Source organism: Narcine bancroftii, chromosome 4 (assembly GCF_036971445.1).
Source record: "Narcine bancroftii isolate sNarBan1 chromosome 4, sNarBan1.hap1, whole genome shotgun sequence".
Taxonomy (NCBI): domain Eukaryota; kingdom Metazoa; phylum Chordata; class Chondrichthyes; order Torpediniformes; family Narcinidae; genus Narcine; species Narcine bancroftii.
The window spans coordinates 88546246-88567974 of NC_091472.1; the positions used below are offsets into that span (position 1 = coordinate 88546246).

The window sequence follows — 21729 nt, forward strand, 5'->3', positions numbered from 1 at the left end:
CCTTACACTTGAAAGATCAGTGTTACTGATCTAAAAGAAAAGTGAGGAGGGGGGGGGGGGGGGAAATCAGTCACACTGACACTAGTAACCAAAGATCAGTAACACTGATCATGGTGAAAGATCAGTATTACTGATCTAAAAGAAAAGTGAGGATTGTGAGAGATGGGAAAATTGACCTAAAATTATGAACATGGAAGAAACTAAAGTTCATCAGTAAAATGGCTGTAACCAGTTCAAACAGGATAAGCTTGGGGCTTAGGATGCAGGAAAGCAGAGTCAGCACGATTAACATAAGAATCTTCTAGTCTTTGTGACAAGACCATAGGACTAAGATAAGGAATGGTAAGGTACAATAGAATGTAGGAAGTTGAGGTAGTCTGGATCAGATAAGGGTCTCCTAGCCCTGGACAGAAGTACCAAGTCATACATTTCTAATTAGCTAACCATACACAGATTTATACATATGAAATTAGCCAACCCTAGATAGAATGAGTCAACTCTGCATATCAAGAGACTGTAGCCCTGAGAATCAGGAAGGTGTGAATAAGGACAATGACATGAAGGGACACCGACAGGATACCCCCCCTGGTTCTCCAAGTATACTCAAATTGCACGTAGGCAGGCAGGATTGCCTAATGCCAAACCTTTCCAGCAGGAGGCAGAAGAATGTAAGGGGGAGGGTATTCCTACACTGAAATCAACTGTATAAAAGTTGGGTGAGCCCCAGTGTCTGTGTGTATTCCCAGGGTAAGGGGAAGCACCCAACTTTGCATTGTTGTAGTAATAAATGTTCTTTGTTCTCAATTTTTGTCTCGAGCAATTTCTTTAAAGGTACTTTAATTCCTAACAAAACTAAAGTTCATCAGTAAAATGGCTGTAACCAGTTCAAACAGGATAAGCTTGGGGCTTAGGATGCAGGAAAGCAGAGTCAGCACGATTAACATAAGAATCTTCTAGTCTTCTTTGTGACAAGACCATAGGACTAAGATAAGGAATGGTAAGGTACAATAGAATGTAGGAAGTTGAGGTAGTCTGGATCAGATAAGGGTCTCCTAGCCCTGGACAGAAGTACCAAGTCATACATTTCTAATTAGCCAACCCTAGATAGAATGAGTCAACTCTGCATATTAAGAGACTGTAGCCCAGAGAATCAGGAAGGTGTGAATAAGGACAATGACATGATGGGGCACCCACAGGATACCCCCTGGTCCTTCAAGTGTACTGAAACTGCACGTAGGCAGGAAGAATTACCTATGCCAAACCCATCCAGGGGGCAGAAGAATGTAAGGGGGAGGGCATTCTGATACTGAAATTGACTGTATAAAAGTTGGGTGAGCCCCAGTATGTGTGTGTATTCCCAGGGTAAGGGGAAGCACCCAACTTTGCATTGTTGTAGTAATAAATGTTCTTTGTTCTCAATTTTTGTCTCGAGCAATTTCTTTAAAGGTACTTTAATTTCTAACAGACAGGTACATGGACAGGAAATGTTTAGGCCATATGGGCCAAATACAGGCAAATAGGCTGCTTGGTCAGTATGGACAATGTGGTGATATGTAATTACACCACTAGGTCACCAGGGGTCATCCCGGTGACCTTGTATATAAAGCAGGATAGACAATGCAGAGGGAAGGTCAATGAAGGATAAATGCATCTTATATGGATGCAACTTGTTGCAGTAAAGTGGAGCTGAGGCAATTGGAAACCACGAGATGAAACCCACCTGGGTTTCTCAGCATCCCCTGAAATCGGCCAAGGAACCAGGTTCATACAAAGTCGGCAGACTTTCCCCACCATTTTTATGTTCTTGGCTTCACGCTTTGCATTCGGTGCACGCGCTCCGATGTCAAACGACCAGGCCTGGCGACATTGACGCACGTGTTTCAGGCGCGCGCATGGCCTGCTTGGGGGCGTGCCTGACGCTAAGTGATCACGTCACGATTCCGGTTGCGCCGCGTTGGAGGATGCCGTGAAGCCGGACAGATGGATGGTAAATTGTTCGGCTGGGTTAGTGGGTGTTGGTGCTTCCACTGCTGGCGAGTGGTGTTTCGATTATGGGCGGCCCCGCTCCGGGTTGATCCTTGCGCGAAAGCGGTGTGAAATTCAATGACCAGCTGTAGAGACCAGCTCATCTGCTCTCCTCCCACCCCTTCCCCAGTCGCCCCATGGCAATTTGCATTCACTCCTCGACCGCTTCGCCCACGCTAGTGCCCCCCGGGGGCTCACCCTTCCGACCAACTTGGGGTCTCTCCGCCCGCTTGGCAATCTCCCCCCCCCCCCTTCCCCTTGGCGCCCCCTCCCTGGGCGCCCCCTTGGCACCCCTTTCCCACCCGCTTGGCGCCCCTGGCACTCCCTCCCCGCCCTCGGCATCTATTCCCCCCACTCCAGTCTACCTGGCGCCCCTCGCTCCACATGCCATCTCTCATTCCCATCTGTCGTTCTCAGCAGTTCTTTGCCTTTGTCCTGTTGCCCCACCATACACTTCCCATCCCTCAGTGCCATCGATCCCTTTGTTCTTTCCGATCCAAGCAGCCTCTCTCTGCAGAATGCATTGCTTTCCATTTCTCCCTCTTTTTGTTGTTTATTGAGATTCTCACAGCACACTGTTATAATGGTTATGCCTGCTTCATTCTTAGATCTCTGCCTTTCTGTCTCAGCCCACGATCCCTTGTTTATTGCCTCAGTTTCACTTTAATATTATGGCTTCTTGCTTTTCCCCTGTGCCATCATCTTATTGCAAAATTCCTTTGAGATCAGAGTGAAACAAAGTCTGCAGACAGTGTGATTATAGTTAATACACAAACGTGTTGGAGAAACTCAACAGGACCTGCAGCCTCCATGGGAGGTAAAGATCTATTAAGCAATGTTTCAGGCCCAATCCCTTTGTATGAGCAGAAAGCAGGCATACACCTGAATTAAAAAGGTGGAGGGAGGAGGGAAGATGGGGCAGGGGAGGATCACAGGTGGAGGAATGTAGAGTTGGAGTCAAGGAGATAGAGGGAAAGAATGAGCTTGGGGAGGACCTAACAGAAACTGGAGTTGACGTTAATGCCATTTGGTTGGAGGGTGCCTAGAATGAATAGGTTCCTCCAAATTGCAATGTTGATATCATAGACATGTCAGAATGGCAATGAGGCAGTGAATTGATATGGGTTTCTACTAAGAAATCCCTGCTATTGCAGCCCACATATTCCAGAGAGTTGTGAACTTGGCCACCACTATCAGGGGAATCAGTCTTCACTCCATCGTGGACAACTACAAGAGGCAATGTCTCAAAGCAGCCTCTTTCCTTAAGGACCCTCATCACCCAGGCCATGTCCTCTTCACACTGCTACTATCATGAAGGAGGTACAGGAGCCCAAAGACCAACACCCAATGTTACAAAAACAGTTTCTTCCCCTCTGCCATCAGATTTCTGAATGGACAATGAACCACAAACACTACCTTACTTTCTCTTCCATGCAGTAATTTAAAAAAAAATGCAATTTATAAAAATATTTACACTTGTAATGATGCTGGAAAACAATTAATTTTGTGACATGCTCATAACATTAAATTCTGATGCTACTCTATTCTTTTTCCTATGGTCACAGGGGAAGATACCAAGGGGGAGTAATGAGAAGGGATAAGTGAAAGAGGGAACAGTCCCTGCAGAAGTTGGAGAGGGAAAGATATGTCTTGAGGGATCACATTGTGGCAGAATTTGTGGAGGATAATATTGTATGTGGAAGTAGAGGCTAGGTAAGGGCAATCTTGTCCTTCTCTGGCGGTGGAAGGGGCCAGTGCAGATGTGGAAGAAATGGAGGATATGTGGGTGATTGCCGAGTTGATGGTGGTGGAGGGGAAGCAATGTTCTTTGAAGAAGGAGGACATCTCGGATGATCTGGAATGGAAGACCTCGTCATGGAAGTAGAGCGAAGGAGATGTAGGAATTGTGAGAAAGGAATGGAATCGTTACAGGATGCAGGGTGTGAAGAGGTGTAATTGAGGTAACCTTGTCTAGCTCTTTTCCTATCCCTCTCTTCCAACTCTGCATTCACAAAGCTACCCCCTTCCCCAATCAATTCTCAGCTTTTCTCTCCTGCCTTCCTATCCATATTCTTCCATAGCCTCTTGACTGTTGGTCTATGCTCCTCCCACTGTCCCTTCTTCCATCCTCCCCCATCTTTTTATTCAGGCACCTGCCTGCCTGCTTTTGACATAGGGCTCAGGCACAAAATGTTGATTATATATCTTTGCCTCCTATGGAGGCTGCGGGACCTGTTGAGTTTCTCCAGCACTTTCATGTATTAACCACTGAAATCTTAATAGTTTGTGCTTTCATTCTGGATCTTTATTTTATATATAGATCCTTGGTTAATCCTAATGCTAAATGGCACCTTTACCCACTAAGCCTTAGCCTAAATCTCACCAGACAACATTTTGTTTAATTTAACATTTCTGGTGAGTAGATTTGTTTTGCACATTTGATTCTTTTTGAGCTATTTCTTCTGTGTCACAGGACTAGCTGCTTCTGTGAATTAAGCAACCCACTTTAAAGCTATTCATCAGATTACTAGGTCTCAGAGGCTCCATGAAATCTTCAGAATAACCTAGGACTTTATAACACTGATGAATTCAAAAGTTGGCAGTGTTAGTGAGCTGCAGATAAAATCTGAAGGGAAAAAACTTAATTAAAATTGATAACCTTATGTTTTAAATGAAAATTAAACTATTGATGATGCATTACAATATAAATTATCCAAATTGTACAATTTCATGTCTGCTTTGTAATTGCCTACTTTACATTTAAATTTAGACATGGTAGCACAGTTACAGGCACTTTTGGCCCACGAGCCTGTGCCGCCAAATTAACCTACAAATCCCGTGCATTTTTGAATGGTGGGAGGAAACTGGAATGCCCAGAGAAAGCCTATGCAGACACAGGGAGAACATATAAACTCTTTACAGACAGCATCGGATTTGAACCCCGGACATTGGTGCTGTAAAAGCATTGGCTAGCCATGCCATCCCTTCAAGTTCCTTGCAGACCTTGTTACAATCACTATTCATCCCACCAGAATTCAAAAAATTGCTTGTTCATATTATTGTCCCAATTCCATGCTTTCATTAAGTATTTTTTTTAGTTTGAATGGTTTATTATAATTAAGCATTTATCGTCTAATTTCCTGACTCATTATGAATGTGGCCTGGACTACTCCCAAGATGAGGTCTTCCAGTCCAGACTACAGCATCTGAAATGTCTGTCTTCTTCCACAAACATGGCTTACCCTCCACCACTATTAACTCGGCCCTCACCTGCATCTCCTCCATTCCCCACTCATTTGCCCTTGCCCCCCCACCCCTAGATACAATAAACATAGAATCCCCCTCGTCCCCACTAGCCTCCACATTCAACACATTTTCTGTCAGAATTTCCAGCACTTACTACAGGACTTCACCACCAGACACATTTTTCCTTCTCCCCTCTCAGCCTTCCGTAGGGATTACTCCCTCTGTGATTCCCTTCTGCAGTCTTCCCTCCCCACCCATCGCCCCACCCCCCCAGCACCTTCCACTGTGGTCATAGGAGGTGGAACACCTGCACCCACACCACCTCCCTCACCACAGTCCAAGGTCCCAAACAGACCTTTCAGGTGAAGCAACACTTCCCTCCAAAGTACTTCCAAAGAACTCATTTCCTGCATCCTGTGTACCCTCTGTGGCCTCCTTTACATTGGAGAGACCGGTCGCAGATTAGGAGATCACTTTGCCCAGCACCTCCTCTCCATCTGCAATAAAATCAACCTCCCCGTAGCCAACCATTTCAATTCTGAGTTACACTCACAATTATGTCTGTTCATGGCCATTCACATTACCCCACCCTGACCACCTGCAGATTGGAGGAACAACACCTCATTTTTTCCTCTGGGCACCCTCCAACCTCAGGGCGTGAACATTGAGTTCATTGCATTCCACTAATCAGCTTGCCTTCCACCCCACCTCCTTCCCCCCCCTCCCCTCCTCCCCCCCTCTTCCCCTCCTCCTCCCCCTCCCCCCTCCTCCCCCTCCCCCCTCCTCCCCCTCCCCCCTCCTCCCCCTCCCCCCCTCCTCCCCCTCCCCCCTCCTCCCCCTCCCCCCTCCCCCCCTCCTCCCCCTCCCCCCTCCTCCCCTCCTCCCCCCTCCCTCCTCCCCCTCCCTCCCTCCTCCTCCCCCCCTCCCCCTCCCTCCTCCTCCCCCCTCCCCCCCCTCCCCCTCCCTCCTCCCCTCCCCCTCCCCCTCCCTCCCCCTCCTCCTCCCCCTCCCCTCCTCCTCCCCCCTCCCCTCCTACCTCCCCCCCTCCCCCTCCCCCCCTCCTCCCCCCTCCCCCCCTCCCCCTCCCTCCTCCCCTCCCCCTCCCCCTCCCTCCCCCTCCTCCTCCCCCCTCCCCTCCTACCTCCCCCCCTACCCCTCTTCCCCCCCTCCCCCCTCCCCCTCCTCCCCCCCCTCCCCCTCCTCCCCCCTCCCCCTCCTCCCCCCTCCCCCTCCTCCCCCCTCCCCCTCCTCCCCCCTCCCCCCTCCCCCCTCCCCCTCCCCCCTCCCCCCTCCCCCTCCCCCCTCCCCCCTCCCCCTCCTCCTCCCCTCCCCCCCTCCCCCTCCTCCTCCCCCCTCCCCTCTCTCCCTCCCTCCCCTCTCTCCCTCCTCCCCCCAACTAGTTATTCCAGTTCCTACTTCCTTTCTCTCCCACTCAGCCTAAACTCCTCCCCCCTTCCTGTGGTGTTCCCCTCCCCCACCTATTATCTCCCACTCTCACCACCTCCCCTCCCCCTTCCCCCTTTTATTCAGACATCTCCCATGTTCCCCCACACCTTGACGAAGGTATCAAGCCTGAAACATTGGTGATGTATCTTTACTTTTGCTCATAAAGGCACTGTTTGACCTGCTGAGTTTCTCCAGCATTTGTGTTTTGTCACTTAACCAGTCTCAACAGAATCCTGTGTTTTACCTATGAATGTAGCCAGCATTTGTATAGTGCATCATTGCAGTAGTTCTGTCATTTTCTGTCTTTGCAGTCATTATGTCAGCCATGGCATAGTAATAACATTTCAGCTCCTGAAACAGAAGGTTGTGGATTCAAGTTCTACCCAAAATATTTAAGAACATTAAAGAAGTTGACGCACTGGTGCATCGCTTGAGGAATACTTTATAAACCATATTATTGTTAAATTAGAAACTGGACCAACTTCCTGTCATTGATAAATCTCTTAACTGTATTTTGAATTTCTCACTCTTCTGCTCCCACCCCACCTCCCCCCAGACAGAACAAGGATGAAGTCCCCTTTGACCTCATTTTCCACCCTATCAGCCTCCATGTTCGATACATTATTTTCTGATGCTTCTGCCAACTTCCGTGTAATCCAACCCTATCTGGTTTTTTTTTACAGGGGTCAACTCTCTGTGACACCCTGATCTGCACTTTCCTCTCCACCCACCCTTCCATGCCTTAGGCACTTCCTGCTCTTGTCACAGAAAGTGTGTTATTTGTCACCTCCATCCAAGGCAATAAACAGAAGTTCCAGGTGGGGCAGAGTTTGACATGCATCTCCTCAACTACTGCATTCAGTGTACTTGGTGTGGCCTTTCCTACATCGCTGAGTCCAGATGTAGGTTGGCCAAGAACCTGCATTCTGCTTGGAGGTCCAAGCTGGAACTCCCAATCTCTAGCCATGTGAATTTCCCTTACCATTCTCACACAGCCATGTCTATCCTTGGCATCATCCATTGCCAGGGTGAAACTAACCATAAACTTGAGGAACAACAATTTTTTGAAGATGTGACCATGTGCATGTCAAACTCTGCCCCACCTGTTTATTGCCTGGGATGGAGGTGACAAATAACACACTTTCTGTGACAAGAGCAGAGTCATAAATGTTGTACATCTGGATTCCACACAGGATACTGCTCCGAAAGGTTAGGTTGCATGAGAACCCAGGAGAGATAGCCAAATGAATAGAAAATTGGCTTAATGGAAGAAAGCAGAGAGCAATAGTGACAGGCTGCTTTTCAGACTGGAGATCTGTGGCTAGTGGTGAGACACCTGGTTCCGTGCTTGGCCCATTGCTGTTTGTCGTCTATGTGAATGATTTAGATGAGAAAGTAAATGGCATGATCAGCAAATTTAGTGACAGCCGGTCCTTGTTTGTGTGGGCAGAGGAATGGTTGATGGAATGTTGTACAGAGAAATGTGAGGTGATGCATTTTGAGCAGTCTAATATGGGTAGGACCTACCCAGTGAATGGTAGGGATCTGGAGAATGATGTAGAGCAAAACAATCTAGGAGTAAAGGAACATAGTACCTTGAAAGTGGCGTCACGGCTAGGGCCGTCAAAAGGCTTTTGAAACAATGGCCTTCATCAGTCAAAGGACAGCAGCAAAACATCCATCAGGGCTACTCTTCATTGACTCTACTGAGCTTTCAGCACCATCATATCCTCAGTGCTGGTCAACGTCCAAACCCTGGCCATCTGCACTCACCTTTGCCACAACCTTGCATTCAACATAGCAAAACTAAGGAGATGATTGTGGACTTCAGGAGAGGGAAATCAGGAGAACTTGAACCAGTGCTTATTGAGGGGTCAGCAATGGCAAAGGTTAAGAACTTCAAATTCCTGGACGTCATCCTCGCTGAAGATCTGTCCTGGGACCTCCATGTCGGTGGATTCATAAAGAAGGGTTGCCAGCGGCTATACTTGAGGAGTTGGAGAAGATTTTGGCATGACACCAAATTTCTACAGCATTCTGACTAGTTGCATCACTGTCTTGTATAGAGGTGCCAATGCATAGGACAGAAAAAGACTACAGAGAGTTATAAGCTCAGTGCCACTAACATCATGGGCATCAGTCTTCACTCCATTAAGGACATCTACAAGAGACAGTGTCTTAAGAAAGCAGCCTTTATCCGCAAGAACCCTCACCACCCAGGCCATGCCCTCTTCATACTGTTATCATCAGAAAGGAGGTGTAGGAGCCTGGGATGAACATGCAGCAGTATAAGGACAGCTTCTTCCCTTCTGCCATCAGATTTCTGAATAGACAATGACCTATAGGCACTACCTCTGGGTAATTTATTTATTTTTATATATAATTTATCATCAGGATACCCTGCGTTTCTCAGGAAATAACATACTCAGTTGTTGACTACATGGTTGAAACAAAATAGCCAAAATACTTCATGGTAATTCTGTATAAAATGTGGCCATGACATTCAGCATCAAATGTTACCACAATTATAGTAAACAGTAATGCAAGTCAGTCCTAGTGTTCGGTTTCCTGCTGTCTGATCCTTACATGTCTGGAAGCATCAACAGTGAGGCAAGACTGATGTTCCTCTACTATCTCTTGGTTTCTCCTTTTTCTAACTCTATGGGTATGTGAAGAGCTTTGCTTTTTTGGGCCCATAATAAACTGGATTTAGCCACTTGTTTTCTGAATGTACATTGATGCACAGCACTGTAACTAATTGAGTTGCCCCTGGTGCAAGTTTTTTTTTGGAACTTTCAAACTTAAAGGTTAAATACAATGTGGTCATGACATTCAGCATCAAATGTTACCCCTACTGAACCTCCTCGGATATTTCTAGAGTGCTCCATATTGATTTGCATGGAGAACAGAACAAATATATTTTAGACTAGCAGGATACCCACCATTGCCTGGGAAATAAAACACTCAATTGTTGTTGGCTCCAAAAGATATCATCTGAAATGCTGAGTTGTAGGATCTGATCATCTTTTTTTAAATAATTTTTTTATTTTTCACACTGAACCATATCAACCAAAATATGTACAAACATTTCTCATTAAATATACACAGTGGCATTTTGTCCCTTTTTTCCCCTTTCCCTCCCTCCCCTCTTCCCATCACCCCTCCAAAACCCATAAATATTCAACATATGCAATACAATAAAACCATAAATCAATATCTTCACGCAAAGGAAAATAAACAAGAAAAATGTGTCATCTATTTGTTACACACTGAATCAAGTCATTTTGTCTTCTTATCATTTTAGGGGATGGAGGTCCGATTCAAGCTCTCTCTGTTATGTTCCATGTATGGTTCCCAAATTTGTTCAAACAATGTGACTTTATTTTTTAAATTATATGTTATTTTTTCCAATGATTCATTTCCATGTATCTTTGCTGTATTCTCATGCTCTCTTCCATTTTCCAAGTTGACATTATATATTTTTTTGCTACAGCTAAGGCTATCATAATGAATCTTTTTTGCGCTTTATCCAATTTGAGGCCTAATTCTTTACTACTTATGTTATTTAAAAGAAAGATCTCTGTATTTTTTGGTATGTATTTTTTGTGATTTTATTTAATATCTGATTTAGTTCTTCCCAAAACTTATTCACTTTCGAACATGCCCAAATTGCATGTATTGTTGTTCCCATTTCCTTCTTACAGCGAAAACATCTATCTGATAATGTTGGATCCCATTCTTTTAATTTTTCAGAAGTGATATATACTCTGTGTAACCAATTATACTGTATCATGCATAATCTTGTGTTTATTGTATTCTTCATAGTTCCAGAACATAACTTTTCCCATGTTTCATTTTTTATCTTTATGTTTAAATCCTTTTCCCACTTTTGTTTATTTTTATAGTTTAGTTAATAATTTTCCTTATCTTGCAGCTTAATGTACACATTGGTTATAAATCTTTTAATTATCATTGTGTCTGTAATCACATATTCAAAGCTGCTTCCTTCTGGAAATCTCAATCTGTTTCCCAACTTATCCTTTAAATAAGCTTTCATTTGATGATATGCAAACATTGTACCATGAGTTATTCCATATCTATACCTCATCTGTTCAAATGTTAAATTATTTCCCAAAAAACAATTTTCTATTCTTTTGATTCCTTTTTTCTCCCATTCTCTAAAGGAAAGGTTATCTTTTGTAAAAGAGATTAGTGGATTTTGCATCACTAATAATTTTGGTACTTGGTAATTCATTTTTTTCCTTCTTAAGTGGATCTTCCATGTATTAAGTAAATGATGCAATACTGGTGAGCTTTTATATTGTACCAACTTTTCATCCCACTTATAAAGTATATGTTCTGGTATTTTCTTCCCTATTTTATCTAGTTCTATCTTAGTCCAGTCTGGTTTTTCCCTTGTCTTGTAAAAATCTGATAAATACCTTAATTGTGCGGCTCTATAATAATGTCTAAAGTTTGGTAACTGCAAACCACCTTGGTTATACCTTTCTGTTAATTTATCTAATGCTACCCTTGGATTCCTCCCTTTCCACAAGAATTTCCTTATTATTCTCTTTAGTTCATTTAAAAAAAAATTTCTGTTAAGGGAATTGATAACGTTTGAAATAAGTATTGTATCCTTGGGAACACATTCATTTTAATCCAGTTTACCCTCCCTATCAACATTATCAGTAATTCTTTCCAATGTTCTAAGTATTCCTGCAATTTCTTTATTAGTGGCTGATAATTTATAATGTTCCTAATTTGCATCTTGTAGATGGTAGAAAGGCATTGAGATATGGGGAGTCAGTTCCATAATTGTACCTGGCTTCTGACCTTGTGTTGTCACAATATTTATGAGACTGGTCAATCAAGTCATACAGCACAGAAAATGGCCCTTTGGCCTACCATGCCATCACATTCCAATGAATACAAAGCCAAAAAAAATGAAGGAAGAACACAGCAGGTTGAGTAGCATCTGTTGGGGAGGGGGGAAAGACTTACCAACATCTCAGGTCAAGATCGTGCATAAGAATTTGAGTCTCTACCTCGATATGAATAATCCAATTTACTGGTACTTGGTCCCTAGCCTATTCTATTCAAGTGCACTTCTAGATGCTGCAGAAATGTTGTGAGAGTTGAGTTTATGGTGAGTGCTGACCTCTGGGATATTAATAGTGAATATTGCTTTGGCTTGGCTTCGCGGATGAAGATTTATGGAGGGGTAATGTCCACGTCAGCTGCAGGCTCGTTTGTGGATGACAAGTCTGATGCGGGACAGGCAGACATGGTTGCAGCGGTTGCAAGAGAAAATTGGTGGGTTGGGTGTTGGGTTTTTCCTCTTTTGTCTTTTGTCAGTGAGGTGGGCTCTGCGGTCTTCTTCAAAGGAGGTTGCTGCCCGCCGAACTGTGAGGCGCCAAGATGCACGGTTTGAGGCTATATCAGCCCACTGGCGGTGGTCAATGTGGCAGGCTCGAAGAGATTTCTTTAGGCAGTCCTTGTACCTCTTCTTTGGTGCACCTCTGTCTCGGTTGCCAGTGGAGAGCTCGCCATATAACACGATCTTGGGAAGGCAATGGTCCTCCATTCTGGAGACGTGACCTACCCAGCGCACTTGGATCTTCAGCAGCGTGGATTCGATGCTGTCGGCCTCTGCCATCTCGAGTACTTCGATGTTGGTGATGAAGTCGCTCCAATGAATGTTGAGGATGGAGCGAAGACAACGCTGGTGGAAGTGTTCTAGGAGCCGTAGGTGATGCCGGTAGAGGACCCATGATTTGGAGCTGAACAGGAGTGTGGGTATGACAACGGCTCTGTATACGCTAATCTTTGTGAGGTTTTTCAGTTGGTTGTTTTTCCAGACTCTTTTGTGTAGTCTTCCAAAGGCGCTATTTGCCTTGGCGAGTCTGTTGTCTATCTCGTTGTCGATTCTTGCATCTGATGAAATAGTGCAGCCAAGATAGGTAAACTGGTTGACCGTTTTGAGTGCAGTGTGCCTGATGGAGATGTGGGGGGGGCTGGCTGATGGAGGACCTCAGTTTTCTTCAGGCTGACTTCCAGGCCAAACATTTTGGCAGTTTCCGCAAAACAGGACGTCAAGCGCTAAAGAGCTGGTTCTGAATGGGCAACTATAGTGGCATCATCTGCAAAGAGTAGTTCACGGACAAGTTTCTCTTGTGTCTTGGTGTGAGCTTGCAGGCACCTCAGATTGAAGAGACTGCCATCCGTGCGGTACCGGATGTAAACAGCATCTTCATTGTTGAGGTCTTTCATGGCTTGTTTCAGCATCATGCTGAACTCATGATGAGTTTATTGTCATACACATTGTACAATGTGCATATGTGCTAAAATTCTTACTTGTTCCAGCTGAACAGATACAAATGCATACAATAGATATAAATATTCACTAATGCCTTGTAATCATGAAAATTGTCCTTTTGTGCTGTCTGAATGGCCCATGATTAGTGAACCAAGGGGAGGTTCTAGAGTCTGATAGAGGTTGGAAATAAACTGTTCTTGAACCTAGAGGTACTGGTTTTCAGGCTTCTGTACCTTCTGCCTGAAGGATCAGTGAGAAGAGGTTGTAACTAGGGTGGTGGAGATCCCTTAAGGCTTTGTTTGCCTTCTTGAGGCAGCTCCTCACATGGATGGGAGATTGAGCAAGTGATGGACCTGGCCATGTTTACTGCCTTCTACATTTCTGGGAAGTTGAATTCCTAAACCAGGCTATGATGTAACCAGCCAGAACACTTTCCACAAGTATCTGCATGTCAAATCTCCTCAGACAACATAGGAAGTGGAGGCATTGGTCTGCCTCCTGCACAGTTGCCTCAATGTGCTGCATCCGGGAAAGGTCTTTTGAAATATGGACTTCTAGGAACTTGAAGGTTCTAACTCTGTTCTTCTCTTTTCCAACAATGCAGATGAGTGAGTGGTCCCTCGGCCTCCTTCCTAAAATCAACAGTTAGCTTCTTGGTCTCGATGGCGTTGACCAAAATTGTTGTTTTGACCCTACCCAACCAAATTCTCAATCTCCATCCTGTATCTTGACTCCTCCTTTACAGTTATTTAGCCAACGTGGTGTCATCAATGAATTTGTAGATTGACTTGGGATTGAACTTGGCTATGCATTCATGGATGTACAAGGAATAGAGTAGGGGCCTAACCCTGTAGCCTTGGGTGGTCTCTGTAATGTCAAACCCAGTAAATGTAAATGGTAGCTGGTAAGACTCTTATTAGAAGTAGTCGTTATCTGGCACACAAATGTTACTTAGCACTTACCCGATTATGCCCAAATGTCTCAGTCCAACTACGTGTAGATGTGGGCTGCTTCATTTATTGAGAAGTTGCAAGTAGAACCATCATTGTGCATTCATCAATGAACCTCCCCACTTCTGGCCTGCGGAAGAAACAACATTGAAGCAGCTTAAGATGGTTGAAGCTAAGATACTCCCCTGAGGAACTTTTACAGTGAGGACCTGAGGGTGGAATAATTGAATTCCAGCAACCACGCAATCTTCCTTTGTATAAGGTTTGGCACCATTCATTGGAATGTTATCCTTTTGATTGAGTTCATTTTTACCAGAACTCTTTGATATCACATCTGGTGAAATGCTGATCTTATGTTAACAGCTGTCACTCTTACTTTGGGGAAATTTGGTGGAAAATGACTGAAACTGGGCATCAATGAATAGCTTATAAAAATGTAAGCAATTGCAGAACACACATGTCAAACTCTGGCCTACGGGCCAATATAATTATATTTGGCCCGCAAGATCATATCAAAAATGTATTAGAGGTGGCCCGCTGGCCGCCACGCCAGTATAGCGCATGCACAGTAACCGCTGTGTCCCAGGGTGAGAGAGAGAGAGAGAAAAATCCTGGTCCTTGAAAAGTAGTGGTGGGTGGTTTTATAAACACGCTGTCGTGTCCCCCCCCCGCCCACCCCCCCCCCCAACCGCAGCGCGGCCTGGCCGGTGTCAGGGGATGCCAAGGCCGCTTCCCAGCACCCGGAACCCCGGTGGCACAGCGTTTCTTGGAGCTGCAGATGGAGTCGGGACGCCGGAGGGAAGATTGGGGCTCCCCGCCGGGCGATGGGGGCGCCGGCCGCCATGCGCCTTCCCACCAGACCAGCGGCGGGTGCCCGGAGTACACGTGGAGAGCGAGGCTGGTCGGGCAGGTAGGGTGGAACCCCCCCCGCCAATCTCGGGAGTGGCGTGGGCTGGATCAGGATTAGTCGCGCACACTTGCTGCTCCACCACTGATCTGGATCCCAGCGTGGTCCTGAGCGTGGAGACTGCCCTGGAAAGGTCCTGGGACACCGGCACGGAAAGAAGAGCAGGGTCCGTAGAACATTACAGATCAGAAACAGGCCCTTCGGCCCTTTGACTCTACCTCGTGAAAACCCAACACTGGAGAAACTCAGCGGGTTAAACCGTATCCTTTATCCAGCAGAGAGGTACCTGACAATGTTTGGCCCTTGATTCCCCTCATCAATGTATGAGCGAAAGTCTGTGGTTCTCTTAAAAACACCAGAAGGGAGAAACTCAGCAGGTCAAGGGGGGGTCCGGCAGAAACTCAGGGGGGGGCCTGACCTCGCCAGGACCGTTGCCCACTCCCCCTCCCTGCCGCAGGCCGACCCGCGACTCACGCGATCCGCCGAGATGCCGCCCTGCAGCGAGAGCCGATGCCCCCACACTGTCGTTGTCCAACCCGATCATCCGCAAACCCCGCCCTCCCGCACACAGGCCTGAGTAAGTATTATGAACTTTAATCTCAGGATAAAACGATCTTCCAATAGTTTCATGTCACAGTGATAAATATATTCCTGGTTAAAAATGGTCCTGCACCTGGATACAAGCTCATTAGGCATAAAACTTGAAAAGTGTGTAAATCAAAGGATATCTGTACCAATGGAAAAAGGGCATGGCAAATAACCCTGCTAGAGTTCATGCCCACAATCAGTCACCCATTTGATTGTTTCAGGAATCATGTTATTCTCCCACATTCTCAATAGCCCTCAGATTTTACTATTCGACAGCACACTAGCAACATTTGACAAATCCTCTATAGAGAAATATTATTTATTGAATATTTTATTTCTCATTTGTTAATGCTTCTGGAAAGAGTTTATCCAAAACTATTATTAAACATTTATTTTAATAAGAAAAAGTTTAACATTACATATGTTGAAAGAAGAGAAAACATGCAGATGTTGTTGAAAATTTTCAATAAATATTTAGTTCGGCCCTCGACTTAGTCCAAGTTTTTAATTTTGGCCTCCGTGAATTTGAGTTTTACACCCCTGGTGTAGAACATCTGGCCCATTGAATCTGCTCCACCATTTAATAAGATTATGAATGATCTGGCTGTGGACTCGGCTCCACCTACCTGCCTTTTCCACATAACCCTTAATTCCCCTACTAATCTAACTCTGCCTTAAATATATTTGATAAGGCAAATACTATTGCTTCCTTGGGCAGAGAATTCCGCAGGATCACTGCTTTCTGGGAAATGAAGTTTCTCTTCATCACTATCCTGAATCTATTCTCCTGAATCTTGAGGCAATATCCCCTATGCTTATATACCAGTGGAAACAATTTTCCTCTAATTATCTCTTTCACAATTTTATATGTTTCTACAAGATCCCCTTACTCTTCTGAATTTCAGCAAATATAGTCCAAGATGATTCAATCCCTCCTCGTTGGCTAAGCCTCACATCTCAGGAATCAACCTGGTGAATCTCCTCTACTCCTCCAAAGCCAATATATCCTTCCTCAAATAAGGAGACCAGAGAGGAGTCATGTGATGGAGTAGAGGCCGGTCGGGAAAACCAGCCCTCTCCAGGAAAACAGGAAATGGTTAGAAAAAAACAAAGCACAACAAAAATAAAATAGAAGAAATAGAAGATAAAGTTACAGAGATGAGAAGGAGGATGGCATCCAAGAAGGAGAAAATAAAAACAACTGGAATAAAAGAAGTAGAAAAATCGCTGAAGAAGAAAGAAGAAGACCTTACCTGCACGAAGGAAGAGAACGCTGTGGTGGGGAGGAGAGCCCAACCCAAGAGGTCAGTGCCTGCCCTGCGGAGTCGCAACTCACCTGCCAGTGGACTTCAAAAATGGCTCTCGGAGCCAAACAAAAGTGTGCAACTGTGCATCCAAAGGAAACAAGGGAAAAAGAGGACACCAGTGAGAGGGGGCCAAGCAGAGGAACGGGCAGCCACAGCATCAACAGCTGAGGGACGCCCAACACCAGGACTCTCAGCTGGAAGACGAGAAAATCAGCAGAGAAGGGTCCGACGTGGGAGAGAGACGGAGAGACGACCGGCAAGAAGATCAATGGCAGGAGGCACAACAGAGGAGTAGCCCAGCAACAAAAGGCCTGACAAAGAGATGCAAGCAGATATACAGGAAAAACAGAAGAGACACAGTCACAAAGAGAAGAAGAAGACACAAACACAGGTACAGACACAGAAAAAGAGAAAGAAGAAGACCAAGATCTTCACAGAGAAATAGAAGGTAAAACTGATGGACAAAGAGAAATAGGTAAAACTGATGGATAGAATATAAATAAAGTTTTTTTTGAAGAACAAATGAGGTCATTAAAAAAATGGTTGTCATAAGAATTTAATGCAATTAAAAGGAAAATGAAAAGATCAAGATAAAATGCAAAGGTTAGAACTGGTAATGACAGAAATAGGGAAAAGGAGAATATGGAAGAGCGGGAAGCAACTGTAGAAATGGAAGTAAATGACAAGAGAAAAATTGGAAGAAAGTGACCAAAAAATTAAAAGAAATGCAAGAGTTGTTATCTCAGAAAATTGATATGTTGGAAAATTATAGTAGACGAAACAACATAAAAATAGTGGGCCTGAAGGAGGGTGAAGAAGGCACAGACATGAAGGAATTTATAAAAGGATGGATCCCAACAGTCCAAGGAATGACAGAAATACAGGAAGAAATGGAAATAGAAAGGGCTCACAGAGCACGAGCTCCGAAACCACAGGGACATCAAAAACCAAGATCCATCTTAGTAAAATTTTTGAGATATACGACAAGAGAAAAAATACTGGAGTGGGCAAGGAATAAAGTTAAAGAAGACAATAAACCATTGGAATACAAAGGTGAAAAGATTTTTTTTATCCAGACATAAATTTTGAACTCTTAAAGAGGAGGAAAGAGTTTAATACAGTGAAAGTGATTTTATGAAAAAAAAGGTTACAAATTCATGTTAAGACATCCAGCCGTGCTTAAAATATTTATACCCGGGGAGCAAAACAGTCTGTTCTCGGATCCAGGGGAAGCGCTAGAATTCGCAGAACGTTTGCAGGACAGAAGAAGAGATGAAGAGGTGTAATAAGAATGAAGAACGGCGATAAAGTATATATAAAGATGTAAAAACAATGTATATGTAAAGAACTAAAGAGGGAAAACAGTAGACAACATCCACCTGTTATCTTTATTCACTACGCTCATTACATCCTCAAAGAATTGAAGTAAATTTGTCAAGCATTACATGTCCTTGAATCCATACTGCATATGCCTGCAGGAACAATTTCTATTAAGGTATCTCGCTATTTCTTCCTTCATGATTGCTTCAAACATTTTCCCAACTACAGACGTTAAGCTAACTGGGCCATAGATAGCTGCCTTCTGCCTATATCCTTTCTTTAAACAGTGGTGTGACATTTGCTGCCTTCCAATCTGTCAGGGCCTGCCCACAATCCTGAGCATTTTGGCAAATTACCACAACGTATTTACCATAACATCCAGCATATCCTTCAGTACCCTGGGCTGCATTCCATCAGCACCAGGGGACTTAATGATTTTGGACCCACGAATTTGCTCAGCACTATCTCTTTAGCGATTGTATCATGGTCCTCACCTCCCATCAAGTCCTTAACATTTCTTTTTGGCATGTTAGAAGTGCCTTCCACTGTGAAGACTGACATAAGATGGTTATTCAAAGCCTCAGCTATTACCACTATTAATTTCCCCTTTCTCATCTTCTAATGGGCATGTGTTCACCTTAGCCACCCTTTTTTGCTTGATATAATTATGAAAACTTGCTGTCTGCTTTTAAATTTTGTGCTTGTTTACTTTCATAATATTTTCTTTATTGTTTGCTTAGTGAATTTTTGATGCTTTTAAGTTTTTCACAGACTTGCAATTTCCCACTACTTTTGGCAACTTACAATAAATATAAACTTTTAATTTGATGTCTTTTATTTCCTTAGTCATCCAAGGTTGGCTCTCCCTACCCTTGTTATCCTCCCCCAACCTTTTTATTCAGGTACCTGCCTGCTTGTTGTTCATACCTTGACCAAGGGCTCAGGCCCAAAATGTTGGTTATCTTTTATTTCCTATAGATGCAGTGTGACCTGCTGAGTTTCTTCTGTGTTGAGCACTACCCTTGCTGACCTTGTTTTTAACTGGAGTATACTTTTGTTGAATACTGTGTAAAATCTCTTTGAAGGTATTTCTTTTTCCTCAACTGACCCACTACATAGCCTGTGTTCCCAGTCTACACTAACTAACTCCTCCCTCATCCTGTTGTAGTCTATCTTGTTTAGGCACAATACACTGGTTTTAGATCGTACTATCGCACCCTCCGTCAGTATGAGAAAGTCAGTAATTCTGTGATCACTGTTTTCAAGAGGATCCCTAAGTACAAGATCACTAATTTATCCTGTCTCATTGTGCATGGCCTGATCTGTAGATTCAGTAACATGCTGTTCAAGAAAGCTATCACAGATGCCTACTATAAACTCCTGGTCAAGACTGCCTCAACCAACTTTATTTGCCTAATTTATGTCCTAGATAAAGACCCCCATGACAGCTACCATTCCATTCTTTCATGCATCAGATATTTCTTGGGTTTATAATGTATCATCACCCTGTACAAAAACAAAGGCGAGAAATCAGACTGCTCAAACTACAGGGGAATCACGTTGCTCTCCATTGCAGGCAAAATCTTCGCTAGGATTCTACTAAATAGAATAATACCTAGTGTCGCTGAGAATATTCTCCCAGAATCACAGTGCGGCTTTCGCGCTAACAGAGGAACCACTGACATGGTCTTTGCCCTCAGACAGCTCCAAGAAAAGTGTAGAGAACAAAACAAAGGACTCTACATCACCTTTGTTGACCTCACCAAAGCCTTCGACACCGTGAGCAGGAAAGGGCTTTGGCAAATACTAGAGCGCATCGGATGTCCCCCAAAGTTCCTCAACATGATTATCCAACTGCACGAAAACCAACAAGGTCGGGTCAGATACAGCAATGAGCTCTCTGAACCCTTCTCCATTAACAATGGCGTGAAGCAAGGCTGTGTTCTCGCACCAACCCTCTTTTCAATCTTCTTCAGCATGATGCTGAACCAAGCCATGAAAGACCCCAACAATGAAGACGCTGTTTACATCCGGTACCGCACGGATGGCAGTCTCTTCAATCTGAGGCGCCTGCAAGCTCACACCAAGACACAAGAGAAACTTGTCCGTGAACTACTCTTTGCAGATGATGCCGCTTTAGTTGCCCATTCAGAGCCAGCTCTTCAGCGCTTGACGTCCTGCTTTGCGGAAACTGCCAAAATGTTTGGCCTGGAAGTCAGCCTGAAGAAAACTGAGGTCCTCCATCAGCCAGCTCCCCACCATGACTACCAGCCCCCCCACATCTCCATCGGGCACACAAAACTCAAAACGGTCAACCAGTTTACCTATCTCGGCTGCACCATTTCATCAGATGCAAGGATCGACAATGAGATAGACAACAGACTCGCCAAGGCAAATAGCGCCTTTGGAAGACTACACAAAAGAGTCTGGAAAAACAACCAACTGAAAAACCTCACAAAGATAAGCGTATACAGAGCCGTTGTCATACCCACACTCCTGTTCGGCTCCGAATCATGGGTCCTCTACCGGCACCACCTACGGCTCCTAGAACGCTTCCACCAGCGTTGTCTCCGCTCCATCCTCAACATCCATTGGAGTGCTCACACCCCTAACGTCGAGGTACTCGAGATGGCAGAGGTCGACAGCATCGAGTCCACGCTGCTGAAGATCCAGCTGCGCTGGATGGGTCACGTCTCCAGAATGGAGGACCATCGCCTTCCCAAGATCGTATTATATGGCGAGCTCTCCACTGGCCACCGTGACAGAGGTGCACCAAAGAAAAGGTACAAGGACTGCCTAAAGAAATCTCTTGGTGCCTGCCACATTGACCACCGCCAGTGGGCTGATAACGCCTCAAACCGTGCATCTTGGCGCCTCACAGTTTGGCGGGCAGCAGCCTCCTTTGAAGAAGACCGCAGAGCCCACCTCACTGACAAAAGGCAAAGGAGGAAAAACCCAACACCCAACCCCAACCAACCAATTTTCCCTTGCAACCGCTGCAATCGTGTCTGCCTGTCCCGCATCGGACTGGTCAGCCACAAACGAGCCTGCAGCTGACGTGGACTTTTTACCCCCTCCATAAATCTTCGTCCGCGAAGCCAAGCCAAAGAAAAATGTATTATTGGTGATCTTTTGACAATTTCTTCCAGTGTTTTATTTTTCCCTCCCCTTATTACTCCTAAACTAACCAAATGAATTGAGCAGTCTGCTCTTTAGATTTTATATTGTCTCTCACTATTACCCTGATCTTATTCTTAATTAACAGTGCTACCCCACCTCCCTTGCCTTCCCTCCTGTTAAAGTCTGGCCGGGCTGAAATAGAAAACCACAGCAGAACCATGGAGAATTCAACCCAGTTGATTCACAACAGTCACAAAACTTTGCAAGCAGGAACAAGGGATACAAGACATGAGTTCAGGTCTGACTCTTGTTCTGTATTGAACCTTGTTCAAATTACAGGCAGCAAGGGTAAATTACATATCCATATTTCTGGATTTTCGGCGGTACATAACATTACAGGTAAGTTATTCATACGTTTTGTTTGATTGGTTTTTCATAGAAATACAAATGGATGGAAATAATTTATGTCATGCAGAGAGGAAATGGAAAACGATCAGTCTT

General features: G+C 44.6%; 1 protein-coding gene and 1 long non-coding RNA gene across 2 annotated transcripts in view; one reads left to right on the forward strand and one right to left on the reverse strand.

Annotated features, from left to right (window-relative positions):
- Positions 1 to 1988, reverse strand: part of LOC138760791 (uncharacterized) — an 82788-nt gene extending 80800 nt beyond the window's left edge. The window contains exon 1 of the long non-coding RNA XR_011355878.1: positions 1721 to 1988. This is a non-coding gene — a long non-coding RNA (uncharacterized lncRNA). The remainder of the gene's footprint in view (positions 1 to 1720) is intronic.
- The window catches only part of entpd6 (ectonucleoside triphosphate diphosphohydrolase 6), an 84972-nt gene continuing 64904 nt past the window's right edge, over positions 1662 to 21729 (forward strand). The window contains exon 1 of the mRNA XM_069931878.1: positions 1662 to 1987. The gene's annotated coding sequence lies outside the window, so the exon portion shown is untranslated. The remainder of the gene's footprint in view (positions 1988 to 21729) is intronic.